Source organism: Thalassophryne amazonica, chromosome 16 (genome assembly GCF_902500255.1).
Source record: "Thalassophryne amazonica chromosome 16, fThaAma1.1, whole genome shotgun sequence".
NCBI lineage: Eukaryota > Metazoa > Chordata > Actinopteri > Batrachoidiformes > Batrachoididae > Thalassophryne > Thalassophryne amazonica.
Genome location: NC_047118.1, coordinates 16402189 through 16415302, shown reverse-complemented (window position 1 = coordinate 16415302; position 13114 = coordinate 16402189). Strand labels below are relative to the sequence as shown.

The 13114-nt window shown below is 38.9% G+C and overlaps 1 protein-coding gene across 1 annotated transcript in view; it reads left to right on the top strand.

The window, feature by feature from the left end:
• The window catches only part of usp31 (ubiquitin specific peptidase 31), a 45188-nt gene that overhangs the window by 4211 nt on the left and 27863 nt on the right, over positions 1 to 13114 (top strand). The window lies entirely within an intron of this gene.

The following is a 13114-nucleotide window of genomic DNA, read 5'->3' as shown; positions in this document are numbered from 1 at the left end:
CTGTACTGCATATAAGAACAAACGCCCATTATTATTATGAGATTAAGAAGGATAAAATGGCGTCAAAGCTGTACAGTAGGAATTTGATGAATTTCAAGATCAAAAAATAGGTGTGCGGTTAAGGTTTGGGTTGTGCATGAATCGTGCTGCTGGGTAGTTTAAAGAACAATGGGCGCTGTACTAATAAAAGCAATTCACGGTTTGCGAATGGTATGGTACTGCATCAACAACAGCCTACTTTTGAACTCGGTTTAAAAAAAAAAACAAATCACCTAAACTGTTATATGAACCTCGTAAATGGTAAACGGACGGCATTTATATAGCGCTTTTCAATCTGCATCAGATGCACAAAGCGCTTTACAAATAATGCTGCTCATTCACCACGATGTGAGGGTGCTGCCATACAAGGTACTCACGACACACCGGAAGCAACTAGGGGATGCCTTTCCTGATGCAACTCCACATTACATGGAGAAATGTGGCAGGGGTGGGATTTGAACCCGGAGCCTTCTGAAATGAAACCAAGCGCATTAACCACTTGGCCACTACCCCAGTTTTATATATATATATATATATATATATATATATTGGGTGTCCCAAAAAATGTGCAACAGTTTATCAGCAAAGAAAATGGTCAAAGCATACTTGTCAACCCCTTTGAAGGTCCACCTGTATAACCAAGTGAGAAAATCCATAAAATCAGCACAAAATGCTTATAACCTCCAAATCGCACCAAAGTCAGTTTTATTACAGTACATACAACCGCATAGCAGTATCACATAACTGGATTTTTGCCTACATATTATGAGTTACCACAATGACATTAGTCAGGATCATTAGTATTTCCTCCACAGTTAAATTTCAAACGATAGAGATCTAGTATTCATGCGTTAAGCTGAATTTTATAGAACTGAATGTGTCAAATTTAGTTTTTTTTTTTTTTTTTTTACAGAAACAAGAACTGTGTGTCAGTAGTGGAAATACATTAATAACATGAAAAATAAATAAAATATAATGAACAAAATAAGTCATACCTCCGAACTTCATCAAGTGTATTGAAAATCGCCTCACCAGTGCCAATGTTGCAGACTCTCATGTCGATGATCCTCGACTTCGCCGCTGTGTTTATTAGGGATGGGTATCGACAAGATTGTATTGATATCGATAACATTATCGATTCCACTTATTGATCCGATTCCTTATTGATTCCCTTATATGAATAAGGGAATCGATTCACAAGGGAACCTCTTGTGAATTTTTTGTGTGCTAAAAGTGGGCTTTACAGGTTTTCTATGTCAGCAGGTCAAAGAGCTTTTTCTTATCGTACACCTGCTCTGTGGAACGGTCTTCCTGCGACCGTGAGACAGTTGGAGTCCGTGGACATTTTTAAGTCAAGACTTAAAGCCTGTTTTTATTCTCTTATGAATAGTTTTTATTTTTTATCTGTTTTATTCTTTTACTTCTGTTCTTAATTATGTATTTGATTTTTTTTTATTTTTTTTTATTTATTTTAATTTTTTATGTTGAAATGTTCTATGTGAGGTGCCTTGAGAGGGATTTTGTTGTGATTTGGCACTTTATAAGCCGATTAAATTGAAATTGAACAACATTTTATTGAGTCTTAAAGTAAATAAATATGAAATTGGTCACTGGATCCTTAAACTTTGGACATAAATAAACTTTGCATGGTGGATCCTTGATCTCTGGACATAAATAGGAATAAACAAAATCTGTAGTTTTTGACAAAAGCATTTCCTTTCAGACATTATTGGCATAAATGTCTTTCCGTACATATGAGCTGAGCTCTTGCAGCTGCGCTGTGCTGCACATTTGTATGTAATTTATAATAAAGAATACAGCACATCTCATTTTGGGAGGAAAAAAAACATTTTAGTTGATTGTAGTAGGGCTGAAACGATTAATCGAGTAATTTGAATAATTCAATTACAAAAAATGTTAGAGGCAAATTCTTTGCCTCAAAGCTTCTTTTAAAGCTGTAGTACATATGCCAGGCCTGTAGGTGGCACTGTAACACTCCCACAAAAAAAAAACAAGAAGACCGTAGAGCATGCCCATAACTAATGTAAGCGCTAATCAATGTAGCAGGCGATGCTACAAGTTTACAAAGCCACATGCTGAGGAAAATAAAGCCTTTTAAGAGAGAGGTTCTGTGCTGATCGTCTGAAACGGACCTATTATCCATTTAAAGTGAAGCAGTGTGTTTATATATATATATATATATATATATATATATATATATATATATATATATATATATATATATATTTTTTTTATTTATTTATTTTTTTTAAACATGGTTTGCTCCACTGGCTGCTTTCCACCTCTGCAGATGAAGTGAAAGGAAGTGCACTTTAAATTAATCATGTTTAACTATTCAAAAAAAAAAAAGAAGCTTTTTTTCAGATTTGATTAGAGTTTTTATCAACAGGCTGTCGAGTTAATTTATCAGTACATCTGTGGTGGAAATGTTGCACTTCACAGCCGTTTTTTCAAAGGCTTTGTTATTCGCCAAGTATCCACAGAAAACAAGGAATTTGAGTTTTGGTTTGAGCTGCTCTGTACGGCATGTAGAAATATACACTAAACACTGAATAAATCATAGTAATAAAAAGTGCAAATGAAATGTGCAATAAGAAAAAAAAAAAAGAATGTCCTGTCCGCAGACTGAAGATTTCACAGAGCGCCTGGGCTTATGGTTTGGCAAAGCTCCAAAACTTAATAATGTGAAAAAATAATTACCTGGGAAAACAGAGAGAGGGAACACCCTAAACTTAAAAATCTGCATGATGGCACAGCGACATTGTGCCATTGCTTAGGGAGAGCCCTGCCATTACTGATATTGTTTAAAAATAAAAAAGTACTTTTTTTATCCAACTAATCGATAAAATAATCAATAGAATACTCGATTTCAAAAATATTCGATAGCTGCAGCCCTAGATTGTAGTTTCTTGTCTGTAATACAACGTTTGTAAGAGGTGTCATTTTATTTAAAGCGGCAATTCATTTTTAAGTTATTAATTCCGACTCTGTCTCGGCAGAGAGCTGCGCAGCATTTGAAGCTGTGCCAACGGAATGGAGGACGATTCTCGTTTCTTGACTGCAACAAGACAAGAATCCCAGTTAGTGACTTTAATCCACACAAAAGTGACTCACGGTATTTTAATGGCTTTGAGAGGGGTTAAGAAGTGGACTTGCCGTTTCTGAAGAGCAGTGAATCAAAGAACCAACGAACTAGTGAATCGAAGCATTGTTTCAATGGCTCAAGCTTCAAAGTGGAGTCGGGCTGCAGAAACGGCCGATTGCAGACCAAACCCTGAATATCCGTAAGACTTTATTTGTACGTCCGTATGACTCTGAAACTCAGAAAAATCTGTATAATTTACGGACAATCCGTAAAGGTTGACATGTATGTCAAAGCATACAGTAGTGTTCAGAATAATAGTAGTGCTATGTGACTAAAAAGATTAATCCAGGTTTTGAGTATATTTGTTATTGTTACATGGGAAACAAGGTACCAGTAGATTCTCACAAATCCAACAAGACCAAGCATTCGTGATATGCACACTCTTAAGGCTATGAAATTGGGCTATTAGTAAAAAAAAGTAGAAAAGGGGGTGTTCACAATAATAGTAGCATCTGCTCTTGACACTACAAACTCAAAACTATTATGTTCAAACTGCTTTTTTAGCAATCCTGTGAATCATTAAACTATTATTTAGTTGTATAACCACAGTTTTTCATGATTTCTTCACATCTGTGAGGCATTAATTTTGTTGGTTTGGAACCAAGATTTTGCTCGTTTACTAGTGTGCTTGGGGTCATTGTCTTGTTGAAACACCCATTTCAGGGCATGTCCTCTTCAGCATAAGGCAGCATGACCTCTTCAAGTATTTTGACATATCCAAACTGATCCATGATACCTGGTATGCGATATATAGGCCCAACACCATAGTAGTAGTAGTCTTCACTGTCAACTGTGGCTTGAATTCAGAGTTTGGGGGTCGTCTCACAAACTGTCTGTGGCCCTTGGACCCAAAAAGAACAATTTTACTCTAATCAGTCCACAAAATATTCCTCCATTTCTCTTTAGGCCAGTTGATGTGTTCTTTGGCAAATTGTAACCTCTTCTGTACGTCTTTGATTTAACAGAGGGACTTTGTGGGGGATTCTTGCAAATAAATTAGCTTCACACAGGCGTCTTCTAACTGTCACAGCACTTACAGGTAACTCCAGACTGTCTTTGCTCATCCTGGAGCTGATCAATGGGTGAGCCTTTGCCATTCTGGTTATTCTTCTATCCATTTTGATTGTTGTTTTTCTGTTTTCTTCCACGCATCTCTGATTTTTATGTCCATTTTAAAGCATTGGAGATCATTGTAGATGAACAGCCTATAATTTTTTGCACCTTCGTATCAGTTTTCCCCTCTCCAATCAACTTTTTAATCAAACTATGCTTTTCTTCTGAACAGTGTCTTGAACGTACTATTTTCCAGGGCTGTGAAAACTCTGCGGATCTGCGTGATTCCACGGATTTCATCATGGGGAGGGGGGTGGGTGTGTTAGTGTTGTACTCTTTCATCGTGATCGTTAATGAGTTTTTAAAATGCTTATCGCAAAGCGTGCTTTTTTTACGACATCATGCAAGTTTTATAAGTCCACGGATACTGATCTGTGTGTTACAGATACAAATCAGTTTCCTCGGATCCGCGGAGTTTCGAGGAGAATAAAAGCCGCTCAAAGCCTGGCTATTACGACAGTTGTCATAAAGCAGGACTGGTAGGTTGCTGCGGTGACACTGTGGCTCCTGTGCGAAGCTTAGCTAAAAGTAGCATGTGGACATCGCAAACTTTTAGAACTTTCAAGTTTTTAAAAAAAGAACTTTGCAGCATGCCTGTGTCACGGAGCGACATCAGACAGAGCGAAGATGGCGTGAAAGACTGTTTGAAAAAGTGTGATAAGCACAAGAATTCGTGGAATGGTTGCTGGCTTCATGAACACATCTGAAAGATGAACGGGCTACATGAATTTACACAACAATGGAAATTAGTTTTTACTAATGTAGACTTTTTTCATGGGAAAAAAAGACATGGCTTTGAGTGGATTTACAGGAATTTACACAAGAATGTGTGGCTTTTTTTTTAGAAGGTATTGGTATTTTACCCTGATTTTTAAAATATTCTACAAGCTTTAGCTATGGTTTTTGACATGGTTTAACAGTCTTTTCAGTCTTCATGAATTTCATGTAATTTAATTGTTCTGAGTTAATGCATACTTTGGTTTACAATTAAAAGGAAAATCATATTCTGTAATTTCAACATCATCATTGACGGTTCAAATGAAAGGTTGAATCCAGGATCATTTAAATATGCACTAATTTTTTTTGAGATTTGTTCTTCCAGGAGATGTTAAAAATGTATCTGTAGATGAAAATTTAAGGGGGTGGGGGGGGCAGGCCCCTTGCGAATTTTCCTCGGATTTCACAATTTTCATTTCACAGCCCTGATTTTCCTCAGGCTTTCAAAGAGAAATGCATGTTCAACAGGTGCTGGCTTCATCCTTAAATAGGGGACACCTGATTCACACCTGTTTGTTCCACAAAATTGATGAACTCACTGACTGAATGCCACACTCCTATTATTGTGAACACCCCGTTTTCTACTTTTTTTTTTTTTACTAATAGCCCAATTTCATAGCCTTAAGACTGTGCATCATGAGTGCTTGGTCTTGTTGGATTTGTGAGAATCTACTGGTACCTTGTTTCCCATGTAACAATAAGAAATATACTCAAAACCTGGATTAATCTTTTAGTCACATAGCACTACTATTATTCTGAACACTACTGTATGTATAGGAAATAAATTTATGGCTAGATAGAAAGCTGAAAGGTTGACGTTTTTCATACCAATGTCAATATTGGCCCTGCATTTTGTTAGTTTTTGCATAAAGTCACTGCACCTGTTTGACACTCTTGGTCTGGTGCCAAAACTCAGTAATTTTTGTTTGCTGTAGTATGGTTAATCTTGGCATTTTCCTGAGTCTTGCTTGGCATCAACATAAACGTCAGGGTCTCTGCAAGTAAAAAAGAAACATAAGTGATTAAATTTGTAGCGTTTTTTTTTTTCTTTTTTTTCAAGCATTTGTTTCATATACATAATTTGCATAAAATGCCTAGTCTTGGAGGAAGTTGGCTGCTTTGCATGCATGTGCACTACTGTGTTACAGACATTTAATAGGTAGGGACAAAGATCATCTTCCACCCTCCTTTTTAAATGGTTGGCATTTAATCTGCAGGAGTTCCACCAAATTTGACAAGCACCCGGTCCCCTTGGTTACTGGGCAAAAGCCCTGTATGTCTATGCCTGCAGTATTTAGGTACTCCAATCAAAGAGGTTGCAATATGTGGAATTTCTTTGTTTTACCTTTTAGTGGAATTACTCATTGCGGTTTGTATCTATTGTGACACACCACCCGCTCTGTGGAAGAGAGGTGGACTGTTCAGTCACTGCCCTCCTCCTCATTCCCCTCCCTTCACACCAGTCTTGTGCAAAATTCAGAATTTGGAATTTCAATTCATTTGAGGAATTGGAATTTGAATTGAATTGGCTCCACCCTGCAGGATGTTGAATTGGAATTAAAGGAAGTGAATTCAATTAATTGCAATTCAGTGAAATTCCTTATAGCCAAGTAACAGTAGCCGATTGGCTTTCCATGTCGGAAAAGAGTCTGGGGCATTTCCTTTTCTGGGTACTGATGTCTGTGTCATTGACTTTTGGGGAGGTGGATTTGGTTTTTGCAGAGAGGAGATTTTTTTTAATTTGGATGTGCTCTTCACCAATACACCAGTCCAGTTTGAATCTGGGATCAAGCGTGGCAGCCAACTGGAAGGACTCCATGTCCTCAAATTTTTGAAGATGTTTATCAAGTGAAGTTTGTAAAGTGGGCACAAACTTTTTGTTCCCAGTCATCCTCACATCTTTAATTGTATGTCGTAAGCCTCTGATACAAGGGATCACAAAGCTTGATGTCACTGATTTCACAAAGCTCCTGGATGACTTTGAATTCATGTGCAGACAGCTGGATAGAGCAATTGAGCTCAGCAAGGACATCGCTGGGAACTGAAAGGACTGACCTCAACATCTTTAGCTGGCTATTCCAGCGGATGACATTAGCAGGTTGAGGTTTATGCATTCCCTCCAGGACATCGGTAGCATGCGTGGATTTATGGCAAAAAGATACAAGTTTCTGAACTTTAGTTAGGAGGGTTTTTATTGAGCCGGCATCCTCTGCATCACCACAGACTAGTAGTTGTAGACTATGGGCTTAGCAGGATGTTTTTACGGAGGAAAGTATGCAATTTCCTCCTCTACATTGATCACTTCTAGATCAGAGGTATTATCCTCCTTGTACTCTTCACTCTTAACATGATGTGGTAGAAATAGTGTGAATGCCTTTATCATATTTTTAGCATTGTCAGTTAAGCCCCTTTCACATTTCACAGATTTTCAGTGTAGAGCACTGGATGCAGAAAGGAAGTATTTTTCATGAACGTTGAGGCAATGTAACGGTACTTAACATGACTGGATGCCACACCCACACAATATAAGGCTACCCAATGCCAATTTATGATTTCTGCTGTGCTCCATTGTTGCTGAGCTATAAATCACACAGCCTGGCTGCAGCTCCTCAGCGCTCTCACCTCCTCATGAGTTCTTTCATGATTGTGTTAAATAAAGTCCATCAGCCCCTGCTCACAGACTGATGGTCAGGTAGAGGACATGTCTACATCCAGTGTCCTCACAGAGGACATTTCCACATCTCCTCAAGGAGGACATCGCCATGTCCACCTACAGACAGATCGCGCATGCGCGATCACCGGCTGCAGCTCCACGGTCACAGGAAGAAACTAGAAGAGAAATCAGAGCTCACACCTACAGCGCTGCACAAGAAGAAAGATAAACTAGAAAAGAAATCAGAGTGCACACCTGCTCATTACAGCCTGGCTGCAGCTCCTCGGCGGTCTCACCTCCTCTCCTCGAGCTTCTCGCCCCCTGCTGCGCGCACCTGACGCAGACATTCCTGCGTTATTAAATACACAGCATATATGCAACTTGAAGCAGGCCCGATGTGAAAGGGGCTTTACAATGAAAGAGACTTTGTTCTGAATTTTGAAATTCTCAAGAACATCCTTATAAACTTGACAAATATTCTCAGCTGTGTGCCTGCCTTTAAAATGCTGACAGCTCAACACAATGCTCTGCAAATCCAAATCAACAATAAAATGGCCCGTCATCCCATAGAATGACCTCATTGATCCATTTGACTATAGATCTGTTGTCAGGCAAATATGGTGAGCTTTTCCGATTGGACTAGCCAGATGTGCTTTTACATAATCTGAGCGTTTTGAGATAAGGTTCTGGATGAGAGCTCTTCTAGATGGCACTGTGAAGGATGGTTGGGCCAGTTGAAACGCATTCATAAAATCCTTATTTTCAACAGTCGAGAGGGGGAGCAGACCATTTGCAATGTATGTTACAATGCTATTGGTGAGAACAACTTGACGTTGACCACTTAGAGTTTGAAGTTGTTGCTGGAGGATGACCGTCATCTGCATCTTGGTTTGGTTGGGTTGTGTGACTGCTGGTTGCAGACTCAGTCAAGATTTCAGGATGTTTCACTGTAAGCAAAAAAGCCATGTTATTTATTTCAACCTAAAATGTTCTCAAGAGAGTATAGTGTAATGCATTCTACAAATGATTTGCTTTCTTGATAAATATGGCCTGCAGCACTTGAGTCACAATAAAAAGTCATTTATAGAGCCCAACCGATATATCGACCGGCCGATATTATCGGCCGATATAAGCCCTTTTCAAAGTACTCCCTATCGGCTGAAATTTTGCAGATAGAACGCCGATAATTTCTCATAAACAGAACAGTTACTGAAATAATGTTTGTGGTGGCAATGTAAAATGTCCTTGCACCGTTTGTCCAGTAGATGGAGCTCTGACTCCATTCAACTGAGAGCTGCTTACATCCCTGCTGAAATGTGTTCATCACCGGCTCCCGTAGTTTGCCTTCACATTGCACTGATCGGCTGACAAAAAGCATACAAGTAAGTTTATAAGGATGTTGTTTGTAATAACTTTGCGATTACATTCACCCCACATTTCTCCCGTTTCAGTTCAACTCAGTTTGATTAACTTTTAGTTATGTAGTAATGTGTCAAATGTGCTTCACTGCATTGGTCATGCTTTTTATTAAGCCCACGTTGTGTAGACCTTATTTCTAGCATGAAAAACTTTCGTTTACTGCTAAGAGGTTGAAACATTCAGATTCACTATCGGCCGATTTATCGGCTATCGGCAAATCATTAGATTTATCAATTATCGGCTTTTTTTTCATCCAAATAGTTATCGGCATCGGCCTCAATAAATCCATATCGGTCGGGCTCTAGTCATTTACAAGTGCATACCTACAGTGTACATTTAATATTTACTGTAGGACACAATGCCTTACTTTAGAATTACTTTTATTACATTTGACTGCAACACAATTCAGTAACACCTTACTGTTCTAAATTCATTAATTACATTACATTCCCCAGCAGTGTATGTGAAGACTACTGGATTCTCTGCCTTAGTCTTCCCAGTTGCTTAATTATACCTGATGTCACCTAATGGTGATTTCTTGCGGAAAAATCCACAGCGCCGCAGGGTCTCGGTATACCGCAGCCGCAGAGCTCCGTGTCCGTGACTTGGATTCTTTGCGGGTCCCGCATCCGTACCCCCGGAGGCAGTGAGCGAAGGGAGAGCACGCGCATTGTGTTCTGTGTGTGTCTGTTTATAATCTTCTCGCCCAGAAGAAAAAAGAGAGTGTTTACACAGGAGAGAAAAGTGAGAAAATGTTAATGCCTGTTTGAGAAAAGTGTATAAAGTGTGTAGTGAGGGGTTTTACAGCCTTAAAACATCTATAATAATTGTAAAAACTAACGCTGACTACTTTGCGGATTTCGCCTATTGCGGGTTATTTTTAGAACGTAACTCCTGTGATACACAAGGGACCACTGTAGATGCTGTTTGAAATTTGAAGTTGTCTTGATGGAGCCACAGATTGGAGTATTGCAGTACTTGCAGATGGCTAGGTGGTTTCCTGGTGTCCTTGTGGGAATTAGCTCACCAAAATGATCTAGTACAGATGGCCTTTTAGGTCTATTATCTTTTTCCATGTTACTGTCAAGGGTGGACAGAGTACTCAACTTCAGTACTTAAGTGAAAGTACAGATACTACTGGTCAAATGTTACTCGGATACAAGTGAAAGTTGGACGTTTAAATTTATACTTGAGTGAAAGTACTGAAGCGCTTGCTTTCAAAAATACTTAAGTATGAAAGTACAATTTCAGTTTGCATTTCTTATACTATTTCTAAGAACACGAATACCTCTGGCTTGGTTGCAGAATAAGGACATAATGTTACAGAAAGAAGCAACCCAACTTAAAGAAAATGTTTTTTATTTTCCCCATCAATACTGAAATCAAATCAGTACACAGAAAAACTCTTGCCCCCATTCCTCCTTAGTGTGAAAAGTTGTCAAATGTCAGTGGTTAAGTTGTAATTGACTGTAGACTGAAGGTGCTGTAGAACAGTCACAGAACACGCCACAAAAGCAAGAGTACATTTTTTAAGTATAACAAAAAATAATCACACAAGCATGGCATTGTGTGTTTTTTGTTTTGAAGTTTACTAGAGGTAAACCTCACCATGGAACACATACTACACACAAAAAAAGCTGCTCTCTAATTTGAATCACCGCACCTAGAAAGAGACAACTCTTGGGCAATTATATGGTAACGGAATTACAACAGCAGCAAAATCTGGACATATGGCATCTAACCATGACAGATTAGCTCAGATTGTAATTCCGTTTCCGTAGAATTGCCCTCATTTCAGTATGCATCGAAAGAGAATTAGCCCCACACTGGCAAATGATATCACTGGGGATGCAGCAACAGGACTGAATGGTCCAGATGGAGTCTATCTCTGGAGAATAGCCAAGTTGTCAAATGTCAGTGGCTAAGTTGTAATTGTAGGTGCTGTAGAACAGTTACAGAACAAAACATGCCAGAAAGCAAAAGTGCATTTTTTAAGTACAACAAAAAATAGTCACACAAGCATGGTGTCATGTGTTTTTTGTTTTGAAGTTTACCAGAGGTAAACCTCACCATGAACACATACTACACACACACACATACTACACACACACACACACATACTACACACAAAAACCTCTTCACCTTGTAATATCTACAGTAGTGTTCAGAATAATAGTAGTGCTATGTGACTAAAAAGATTAATCCAGGTTTTGAGTATATTTCTTATTGTTACAAGGGAAACAAGGTACCAGTAGATTCAGTCGATTCTCACAAATCCAACAAGGCCAAGCATTCATGATGTGCACACTCTTAAGGCTATGAAATTGGGCTATTAGTAAAAAAAAGTAGAAAAGGGGGTGTTCACAATAATAGTAGTGTGGCATACAGTCAGTGAATTCATCAATTTTGTGGAACAAACAGGTATGAATCAGGTGTCCCCTAGTTAAGGATGAAGCCAGCACCTGTTGAACATGCTTTTCTCTTTGAAAGCCTGAGGAAAATGGGACATTCAAGACATTGTTCAGAAGAACAGCGTAGTTTGATTAAAAAGTTGATTGGAGAGGGGAAAACTTTAAAATTAATAGGCTGTTCTTCTACAGTGATCTCCAATGCTTTAAAATGGACAAAAAATCAGAGACGCATGGAAGAAAACAGAAAACAACCATCAAAATGGATAGAAGAATAACCAGAATGGCAAAGGCTCACCCATTAATCAGCTCCAGGATGATCAAAGACAGTCTGGAGTTACCTGTAAGTCCTGTGACAGTTAGAAGACGCCTGTGTGAAGCTAATTTATTTGCAAGAATCCCCCGCAAAGTCCCTTTGTTACATAAAAGACGTGCAGAAGAGGTTACAATTTGCCAAAGAACACATCAACTGGCCTAAAGAGAAATGGAGGAATATTTTGTGGACTGATGAGAGTAAAATTGTTCTTTTTGGGTCCAAGGGCCGCAGACAGTTTGTGAGATGACCCCCAAACTTTGAATTCAAGCCACAGTTCACAGTGCAGACAGTGAAGCATGGTGGTGCAAGCATCATGATATGGGCATGTTTCTCCTACTATGGTGTTGGGCCTATATATCGCATACCAGGTATCATGGATTAGTTTGGATATGTCAGAATACTTGAAGAGGTCATGTTGCCTTATGCTGAAGAGGACATGCCCTTGAAATGGGTGTTTCAACAAGACAATGACCCCAAGCACACTAGTAAACGAGCAAAATCTTGGTTTCAAACCAACAAAATTAATGCCTTGCAGATGTGAAGAAATCATGAAAAGCTGTGGTTACACAACTAAATACTAGTTTAATGATTCACAGGATTGCTAAAAAAGCAGTTTGAACATAATAGTTTTGAGTTCGTAGCGTCAACAGCAGATGCTACTATTACTGTGAACACCCCCTTTTCTACATTGTTTTACTAATAGCCCAATTTCATAGCCTTAAGAGTGTGCATATCATGAATGCTTGGTCTTGTTGGATTTGTGAGAATCTACTGAATCTACTGGTACCTTGTTTCCCATGTAACAATAAGAAATATACTCAAAACCTGGATTAATCTTTTTAGTCACATAGCACTACTATTATTCTGAACACTACTGTACATAATGGGTGGGAAAAAAAGCCCAAATTGCACCCCTGCCTTAGTGTGAACAGTTCTCAAATGTCAATGGTCAAAGTAGTAAAAGTCCTTATTCAACTTCAGCAGTAGCTGGTTCTCAAAATTGTGGGAGCAGATAGCTGCCTGATTTGGCCTGAATACTAATCCAGCTGCACTGAACAGCCTCTCGCATGCTGCAGAGGCAGGCATGGCTGTGTTCAACTTAAGAGAGAGGCTACATACAGCAGAATAAGCCGTTAACATGGTCACACTTTCTGTTGCACATGTTAGGTAAGCGTCCAACTGTTTGACTGTCTCTTGTGTGTGTGCTTGATATTTGAGAAGAA